The sequence below is a fragment of the Gossypium arboreum genome, chromosome 6, assembly GCF_025698485.1.
Source record: "Gossypium arboreum isolate Shixiya-1 chromosome 6, ASM2569848v2, whole genome shotgun sequence".
NCBI classification, from domain to species: Eukaryota; Viridiplantae; Streptophyta; class Magnoliopsida; order Malvales; family Malvaceae; genus Gossypium; species Gossypium arboreum.
In genome coordinates, this window is record NC_069075.1 from 114,231,241 (window position 1) to 114,242,130 (window position 10,890).

At 37.5% G+C, this 10,890-nt stretch overlaps 1 non-coding gene across 1 annotated transcript; it reads right to left on the bottom strand.

The window, feature by feature from the left end:
* Window positions 1-9,319: 9,319 nt before the first annotated feature.
* Window positions 9,320-9,425, bottom strand: LOC128294869 (small nucleolar RNA R71). Its single transcript, XR_008285176.1, has one exon. It is a non-coding gene; the product is annotated as a small nucleolar RNA R71 (small nucleolar RNA).
* Between the last annotated feature and the right edge of the window lie 1,465 nt (window positions 9,426-10,890).

Here is a 10,890-nt window from a genome sequence, read left to right on the forward strand (position 1 = left end):
TTTCCGACTGACCATCTGTTTGTGGATGAAACACGGTACTAAAGTTCAATTTTGTGCCCTAAGCTTCTTGTAACTTTTTCTAGAATCTTGAGGTAAACCTCAGATCTCTATCTGATATTATAGACATAGGTACCCTGTGCAACCTCACAATTTCAGCAATATATAATTCAGCTAATTTATCAAGTGAGTAATCGTACGTACCGGTATAAAGTTAGCCAACTTTGTTAACATATCAACTACTACCCAGACAACATCCTTGTTTCTAGGAGTCAGTGGCAAACCGGTTACAAAATCCATGGTAATCCTATCCCATTTCCACTCAGGCACCATTACCGGTTGGAGTAATCCTGAAGGCACTTGATGCTCAGCTTTTACTTGTTGACAGATCAAACACTTAGTTACAAATTCAGAAATGTCCCGTTTCATACCTGGCCACCAATATAACTTCTTTAAATCATTATACATTTTTGTGCTACCAGGGTGAACTGACAAACAGCCATTATGCGCCTCATGTAATATTTTCTGAATCAATTCATCATTTTTCGGTACACATATCCTGTCTCGAAACATCAAACAGTCATCTGGTCCAACTCAAAGATCTAAGTCGAACTTCGATTCAAGACTGAGTTCTCTTGGTTCGCAACTCACTATCGTTCTTTTGAGCATCACAAATCAGCTGGAGAAATAACGGTTTAGCCCTCATCTCTGCTAAGATTGACCCATCATCAGACAATGCTAATTCCGTATTCATGGCTCTCAAGGTAAAAAGAGATTTTCTGCTCAAGGCGCCAGCAACTACATTTGCTTTTCCCGGATGATAATCAATCACTAGCTCATAGTCCTTCAATAATTCAAGCCATCTCTGTTGTCGCAGATTCAAATCCTTTTGATTCATCAAATACTTCAAACTTTTGTGATCAATAAAAATTCGGCATTTTTCACCATACAAATAATGTCGCCAGATCTTCAAGGCAAAGACAATAGCGGCCAATTCCAAATCATGTGTAGGATAGTTCTTCTCATGCGGCTTTAACTGTCTTGAGGCATAAGCTACCACTTTACCCTCTTGCATCAAGACACATCCAAGGCACATCAATGATGCATCACTATAAATTACGAACTCCTTCCTGGCTGCTCGGTCAGTACTAAAATTGGTGCTTCATTAATCGTGCTTTCACTTTTCAAAACTCTCACGAGATTTATCGGTCTATTCAAACTTAACATTCTTTTGCAGAAATTTAGTCATAGGAGAGGCAATCATCGAAAATCCCTCGACAAAACGTCTATAATACCCGACTAAGCCTAAAAAGCTTCTAACCTCGAATACATTCTTTGGCGGTTTCCAGTCAACGATGGCAGAAATTTTGCTCGGATCTACCCGAATACCATCACCTGAGACTATATGCCCCAAAAATCCAACTTCACGAAGGTAGAACTCTTTTACTAAACTTAGCAAACAGTTTCTTTTCTCTCAAGATCTGCAATATGGTTCTCAAGTGTTTGGCATGCTCAGACTCGTCCCGAGAATAAATTAGAATGTCATCTATGAACACTACTACAAACTTATCCAAATATGGCCGAAAGATTCGATTCATCAAGTCCATAAATATAGATGGAGCATTTGTTAAGCCAAAAGGCATCACAAGAAACTCATAATGTCCATACCTTGTCCTAAAGGCAGTTTTCGGCACATCCAACTCTTTAACTCTCAACTGGTAGTAACCGGACCTCAAATCGATCTTTGAAAACACTGTTGCCCACTGATTAAATAAATCATCAATCCTCGGTAACGAGTACTTGTTCTTTATAGTCACTTTATTGAGCTAACGGTAATCAATGCAAAGTCTCATTGAGCCATCCTTCTTCTTTACAAACAATACAGGAGCACCCCAGGGAGAGAAACTCGGTCTCACGAATCCCTTGTCTGTTAAATCTTGCAACTGAGCCTTCAATTCTTTTAATTTAGTCGGAGCCATTCTATATGGAGTAATCGAGATCGGTACAGTCCTCGGCAACAAATCAATGGAAAACTCTATCTCTCTGTCTGGAGGCAACCCTGGCAATTCCTCTGGGAATACATCTGGAAATTCACAGACTATTGACACTGATTCAAGCTTCAATTCAGACATCTCAGTATTCATTACATAGGCAAGATAAGCTTCACACCCTTTCCTCATGTATTTCTGAGCAGACATGCACGAAATCACCATAGGCAATTTATTTGATTCATCTGTTTCAACCCACAGAATTTCACCATTTTCACATTTCAACTCTAGTGTTTTCGCTTACTATTTACCTTGGCATCATACAATGTCAACGGTCCATTCCCAAGATAACGTCAAACTCATCAAATGGTAACAAAGATCGATTAGCGGAAAACAGTGACCTTGAATCATTAATGGGCAATTCTTGCAAACCTTATCAACTAGCACATATTGGCCTAAGGGGTTCGACACTTTAATCGTAAACTCAGTATATTCAACAGGCAACTTCTTATTAGATATTAAATTCACACAAATATAGGAATGAGTAGACCCAGGATCGATCAATGCAATAACAATAGTATCATAGAGAGAAAATGTACCGGTAATGACATTAGGAGATAATGCATCCTCTCGGGCACGTATGGCATAAGCTCTAGCAGGCGCTCTAGCTTCTGATCTCGCTGCTGAATCTTTCATTACAGTTTTACTGCTAGCTCCACTTCCAGTATTTCTCGGTGGTCTACCTCTGCTAACGGTAGTACTCTGTCTAGCACTCTGAAATTTTTCTTCTTTACCTTTCTCCGGACAGTCTCTGATAAAATGCTCACGAGAACCGCACTTGAAACAAGCTCGCTCGTTTCCCCAACACTCACCATAATGTTGCCTGCCACATTCTTGACATTCGGGCTTTCTAGGCCGCACATTAACCACACTTGCCACTGAAGTAGCTTGAGCTTTAGACCCCGAATATGCCTTGCCACAATCTCTGTGTGAATCCCCAGCTAAAACTGTCATTCGAGGTTTTGTCTCTTTGGACCTCTTTGATTGAGATTGAAATGACTTGCTTATCGGCCTCTTTCTGGCATCTCGAGCCTTAATAGCAGCTTTTCTTCTTTCTTTGTTCAATCTTCAGCTTTAAGAGCTCGGTCAACCAATACTACAAATTCTTTCAGCTCTAAAATTCCCACAAGCACTTTAATGTCCTCATTTAGCCCATCCTCAAATCTCTTGCACATAATAGCTTCGGTGGACACACATTCTTGGGCATACTTGCTGAGTCTTACAAATTCGCGTTCATACTCTGCCACAGACATCTTGCCCTGCTTCAATTCAAGGAACTCCTTCCATTTTTGATCAATAAATCGTTGACTTATGTATTTCTTTCTGAATTCTTCCTAGAAGAAATCCCAAATAACCTTTTCTTTTGGCACCAGTGCTACCAAAGTCTTCCACCAATGGTAGGCCGAATCTCTCAAAAGTGATACATCACACTTTAAGCACTTTTCGGGTGTACATGAAAGCTCATCAAATACACGGATAGAATTTTCAAGCCAGAACTCCGCCTTCTCAGGATCATCATCGATCTTTGCTCTAAACTCTTCGGCCCCTTGTTTTCGAATCTTGTCAACCGGAGGCTAGTTCATTCTTACCAAATCTATGCCTTGAGCAGCTACAGGAACCGTCTGAGGTATGGGAGGGGGTGGAGGAGGTTGAGCATTTGGGTTTGCTCGAATAAACTCAGTATACCAATTGTTCATCATTTGGAGAAAGGCATCTCGAGCCTCATCTCCTTGTCTCAATGTCTCAGGTCTACTTTCTACAGGCGCGGTCCCTTGTGCGGGAGCGGGCGCATTACTAGCAAAGATCATCATTGCAGTTCGTCAGATCCATTACTATATTAAAATAAAACACGCTTTAGAATAACTGAGTCACCACACTATCACAGTATATTTATGGCATGTATAGCTAGACTTTTACACATACTTTATTAGTCCGAGAACCGACTAAACCATAGCTCTGATACCATTAAAAGTAACACCCCTTACCTGTATCCGTCGCCGGAATAGGGTACGAGGTATTACCGAATCATAATACATACCATTAAATAAAACCAAAACAAAAAATATGGCATACAACTAGATCATGAATCATTATAACATATGCCTTTAATAATATTAGCCAATTTCAAAGGCTTCGTACAAAATAATTGGTCAAATACTATACTTAATATTTTAAAACCTAGACAATTATGACACGTAACAAAATAACTAAGTCTACTATACATGCCATAATTCAAAATGTTTAGTTCAAATACCCAAAAATATTGATAGTGTAGGCAAATCTTCAACGATCCTTGACTCTTGTGCAAGTTGGACGACACTATAAGACAAAAGAGAGAAAAGAGGGTAAGCTTATAGCTTAGTAAGCAAGTATGTAAATAATGAATAAGAATCTAATATGTTTACACAATAACTCAAGTGTATCTACTTTTAATTTCACCATTTACTCTACTTTAGTCAAGCTATCTCTACTGCGTCATACTCACTAAATAAATCATAACTCGAGTTTCAAAACTCAAAATTCATTTCCGTAAAATTTTCCTAAAATTAGACTCATATTAATTTTTACTAATTTTTTTCTAGAATTTTCGGTCCTACCAATTAGTACAGTTTATTAGTTAAAGTTTCCCCTGTTATAGAGCTCGACTGATATGACCTCTGTTCACTACAAATTGAATTTCTCCAAGTACACAATTCAAATATCCATGAAATCTGTTTCATTAAAACTAGACTGAATAAGGAATCTATACATATAAACTATATTTCTTAATTAGTTTTGTACAATTTTTAATGATTTTTAAAATTAAGAACAGGGGATCACATAGTCATTCTGAGCAAGTCAAACAAAATTATAAATATGTCAAATTATAGAGTTCCTTTACTTGATCTGTTTCTTTTACATGAAAATAGACTCTTTAAGCTTTAAATGCATATCTCATTCAGCCTCTAATTAAATTCATACTATTTTTGATGATTTTTCAAATTCACATCACTGCAACCGTCCAAAATAGTATTATTGCTAATTCACTCTTTCACACTTTCTTTGTATTTACCTCATTTAGCCTACATATCACAATTCACTTTCACCACATTTCATACATCACAGGTGTAGGTTCATGATTACAATGTCACTATAAAATCATCCCGTTGAACAATTCGGATCAATCCTCGATACTTAGTGGTTTCAGCACACAGCTCCACCATCATATTTCATATAATTCGGCTCTCTTGTACACATGGTGAACACTTAGTACCACCCATGTGACCTAGCCAATTTATCTCGTAGCTTTCTTGTCTACATGGTGTCCTTCACTTGGAATCACACATGCGACCTAGCTACATTTATCCTCTCCCGTAGCTCTCTTGTCTACATGGGATACGTCCCGTATCACACATGTGACCTAGCTACTACATAGTGTCTCGTAGCTCTCTTGTACACATGATGTGCACTTAGCACCATACATGTGACCTAGCTACATTTCATCTATATTATTCAATCTTTTCGAAAGTTCAACCGGGATTTCTCTCACTATTACTTATTTCCATTCTTCCAATAGTCGGTTTATGATTCAAAATCAACTAAAATATATAAAATAGGCTGAAATACAAAAATGTAAATGAAGTTAATGTATTATTTACATACAAACTTACCTCGGTGCAAAATATGAAAATTTTGCAATTTGGTCCAAAACCTTTTCCTTCCCTCGTTCGAGATCGATTCCACGCCTTTCTTAATTATTGAGCTTGAAAGCTTGAAACAAACCCTAGCTATGGAGAATATGCAAGTTTCGGCCAAGTTAAATGAGGATGAACACATTTTTGTGTTATTTTTCCCATTTTATTTCATTTATTATGCAAATGACCCAAATGCCCTTACTACTTTCTAAAAATTCCATCCATGTCCAAATTTTTGTCCATATAAAGTATAATGGTCTAATTTCCATTTAAGGACCTCTAATTAAAGCCCCCATTTCAATCAAGTACGTTATGAACTAGAACACACATTTTTCACCTATTTCAATTTAGTCCTAAACGTCAAATTAAACACCCAATCGATAAAATTTCGCAATGAAATTCTCACACGATTATGCAATCATAATATAAACACTAAAACTTATTCAAAATAATAAATTCTCAAATTCGTGGTTTCGAAACCACTGTTCCGTTTTGGCCCTAAATCGGGCTGTTACAGTCCACCCGTGTGAGTTGTGCTTCGATTCTTCCAAATTGACACGGCCGTGTGGTCTGTCTGTGTGAGGAGGTCCAGGCCGTGTTGATTTCGTACGTTGGCCCATTTTTTCCGTTTTTGTCCCGTTTCTCGTTCCTTTCACTCTCCTTTGCTCACCTAAGTATAAAACACGAAATTAAGGGATTAGGAGCATCGAATTCACCATTTTTAAGGAAAAATCATTCATAAAATGTCCTAAGCATGGGATAGAAATATGTATAAATTAAGGTTTATCAGACGAAAAATTTCCAAACAAAGTAGAAAATGTTTCATTTCATACCTTGCCACCAATAAAGCTGTTTTAGGTTATTATACATTTTCGTACTACCTGGGTGAACAAATGACTGACTGTTATGAGCTTCATTCAAAATCAGCTGAATTAACTTTGGATTTCTCGGAACACAAATTCTATCTCGGAATCTCAGAAAATCATCTTTATCAACTCTAAATTCTAAATCAGACTCTACATTACACTGAGCTCGTTTAGCTAAAATCTCATTATCAATCTTTTGAGCTTCAATAATCTGCTATAAGAACAAAGGCATGCTTTTAGTTCAGCTAAAACTGAAACATTATCAGACAAATCCAAATGAGCATTCATCGCACGCAAAGCAAACAATGACTTTCGACTCAACGCATCAACAACAACATTTTCTTTTCCCAGATGATAATCTATCACAAGTTCATAGTCTTTGTTACACCCTATACCCGTAACCCACGCCGGGGAAGAGTACAAGGCATTACCTAACTTGATCTCATACATACAACCAATCTCAAGTCACCGAGACTCGATTCAAACTTAAAAATGTTTCAATATCGACCTTAAACTTCTTATTATGGGCCTACGAGCCTCAAATCGATCGTTGAAAACCATTCGAGACTATACCGGGTCTTTAAACCAACAATAAATTTTTTTTCCTTAAGATATGGCACATGCCGGTGTGGAAGGGCAACACGCCTGTGTGACCAACTCGACATGGTCGTGCTGATGGCCTGTGTGGCTCACTGATAAACCGTAATTTATACATATTTTTACCTCATGTTTAACGCATTTTATGGATGATTTCCCATTAGGATTGGTGATTTCGATACTCCTAATGCTTTAATTTCATGTTTTTTTCTTAGGAAAGCATAGGAGAGCGAAAGGAACGAGAAACGGGCCAAAAACGAAAAAAATGGGCCAAAATACGAAATCAACACGGCCTGGACCTCCTCACATGGGCAGAACACATGGTCGTGTCAATTTGGCAGGCTCGAGCACGGCCTGAAGTAATCGCACAAGGGCGTGTCACACGGGCGTATCCCTGCCGAGCCCAAGTTGAGTCTAATTTGGAAAAGGCTAATTTTTAGGGCTCTTAGGCATTCCAAAGCCTATAAATACATCCTAGAGGAGGAAGAAAGGGAAACACACAGGGAGGGAGTAAGAAATTACTCCAGGGAAGCCTATTGATCCATCTCGGAAGCCGGATTCACCATCAAGACTAAAGATCTCTCCTCAATTTCCCCTTCAGGAGTTTTGGGTTTTCTTTATGTTTTGTGTTCTTTATTATTCTGAGATGTTTTCTGATTTATTTATGAATGAAAACCCCTAAATACGTAAGGGGAATAAAACCTAAGACGAATCTTGTTATTATTTTCTGAATTGTATGATAAATATTTAACTTGTTCTTAATTATGTGTTCTTAATTATTGTTTTGATATCCCAGGATACTGATTCAAGATAAGCTCTTATTCAGAGGAGGAATAGACCCTGTCTAAGAGTAAATTTGTCTTAATTAAGCGGAGTTGTTTGTGCTCCTAGACGTTGGGTGACAAGATTTTGTCGGATTAGGGTGAAACCTAATAAGGGGATCCATAGACTGAGTTAATGCCACCCTAGGGTGTTAATTAGAGAAAAGTCTCAATTATTCAATCAGGGATTAGACATTATTAGTCTTGAATAGGGATAATAACATAACTTAGGGATCTCCATGGAACAGGTTAAATGAATAAATCGTCCGATTCGGAGCCAGAATAACAAGTACAGTCTAGGTGGATTTTTCCTTAGGTATTGTCTTAATTCAATTGTTTTCCAAAAGTAATCCCCCAATTCCATTCTCTGTGAATTCTTAGATTAGTTAATTAGTTAGTTAAAACGAAACCCCCTTATTATTAGGTTAGATAATAAAAAGACAGTCATTACTAGTACTTTTAGTTCCCTTGGGTTCGACAATCTGGTCTTGCTAAAACTATACTACTATTCGATAGGTACACTTGCCTGCATCGCGACAGTAGTTAGTTTCAAGAATGATTAATTATAAATATTTAAAACCTATCACGAAATAACGCGATCAAGTTTTTGACGCTGTTGCCGGGGAACTAAGATATTAGGAAAGCTCAATTTTTATTACTTCAGCCATTTATTTTTCTTGCAATTTAATTTAATTTAATTTTTTTATTATTTATTAATTTAGTTTTTCTTTGTCTTGGCAAGTTTTTATAGTTAATGACTAGAAGAAACCTGTCAGGACCACTACTTTTTGATGAAGAAATCGATCGCACAGTTCGCAAAAACCAAAGAGAAATAAGGTAAAGCTTAAGATACACAGAGAACGAGCAAGAAGAGGGTACTCAACCCCCAACCGAAGAGATGGCTGAAAACCAAGACAATCAGCTACCTCCTTAATCAAAATCTTGCTCCACACATTATGTATGATTATGCTAAACCTTTTTTAACAGGAGCTAATCGAGCATAGTTAGACCTGCTGTAGCTGCAAATACTTTTGAACTAAAACCTAACACTATTCAAATGATACATCAATTTGTTCAGTTTGATGGTTTGCAAGATGAGGATCTCAACGCTCTCTTAGCAAACTTCTTGGAACTATGCGATACATTTAAAATTAATGGTGTTAATAATGATGCCATTCGTCTTCGGTTATTCCTTTTTTCATTGAGAAACAAAGCTAAACAGTGGTTGAAGTCATTACCACGAGGGTCAATGACTACTTAGGAACAAATGATCGAAAAATTTCTATTAAAATATTTACCGCCGGCTAAAATGACCAAATTACATAATGATATCTCTTCGTTTGTATAGATGGACTTAGAAACTCTTTAAGATGCATGGGAGAGATATAAGGATTTACTGAGAAGGTGCCCTCACCATGGGTTACCGCTTTGGCTTCAGGTTCAAACATTCCATAATGGCCTGAATCCTTCGACTTGACAAATGGTTGACGCAGCTACTGGCGGAACCATTAATAATAAAACACCTGAAGATGCTTATGAGTTTATAGAAGAGATGTCACTGAATAACTATCAGTGGAAAGTCATGAGGACAAAGCCAACAAAAATAGCTGATGTCTATAACGTCGATTCAGTCACAATGCTCTCTAATCAGGTAGAACTCTTGAATAAGAAAATTGATGGTTTTCTTAGTTCTTCACAGGTTCACCCACTAATGTAGTGCGAAGCAAGTGGAGGTGGAACAAGCAGTTCGGAATACCAACCTTATGGCCACAACATGGATAACGAGCAGTTAAATTACATGGGTAATAATTCTCGATCTCAAAACAATCCATATAGTAACATTTACAATGCAGGTTGGAGGAACCACCCAAATTTCTCATGCGGAGGCCAAGGAAATCAGAAACCACGTCTAGGCTACCAACAACCACCCTACCAATAGGAAAAAAAGCCGAACCTTGAAGAGATGCTCTCAAAGTTTATATCGGTGTCAGAAACACGTTTTTAGAACACCAAAACAGTACTTAAAAATCAACAAGTGTCAATCTAAGGGCTCAAAACTCAGATAGGCCAACTTTCTAAACTAATCTCCGAACGACCACAAGGTAGCTTGCCAAATAAATCGAAACCCAACCCAAGGGAATAGCTCGAAGCAATTAATATTCAAGATGACGAAGGAGTCGTTGAGTCTGAACCAGAACTGAGGCAAGAAATTATGGTAAGCAAAGGTCAAGGTGAGGTAGGTCAAAATAAAAACAAATAAGTGAATGTCAAATATAAACCTCGTGTGCCATACCCCAACGCGATAAGGAAAAACCGCTCAGATGAACAATTTGGTAAATTCCTTAAACTCTTAAAAAAAATACACATTAACTTTTCATTTATTGAAACTCTATCACAGATTCCAAACGCAATGAAATTTTTAAAGGAGCTTTTAGCAAATAAGCAGAAGTTGGCGAGGCGTCGCATGTGGAGCTAAACGTAGTGTGCTCAGCTATTCTACAAAATAAGCTACCAAAAAAATTAAAAGATCTAGGGAGTTTTACAATTCCTTGCTTAATTGGTAGTTTAGATGTTAATAATGCATTAGCTGATTTAGGGGCTAGTATTAACGTCATGCCCTACAAAATGTTCAAACAATTAGGTCTTGGGAAACCCAAACAGACTAGGATGAGCATTCAATTAGTAGATAAAACTATAAGATTTCCTAGGGGTATTATTGAAGATGTGCTAGTTAAAATAAAAAAATTTATATTTCCCGTGGACTTCATTGTTCTAGACATAGAAGAGGATAGCAACAATCCTTTAATTCTAGGAAGGCCTTTTTTAGTAACTGCTAAAATGATCATTGATGTTGGCACAGGTGAACTCACACTTCGTGTGGGAGACG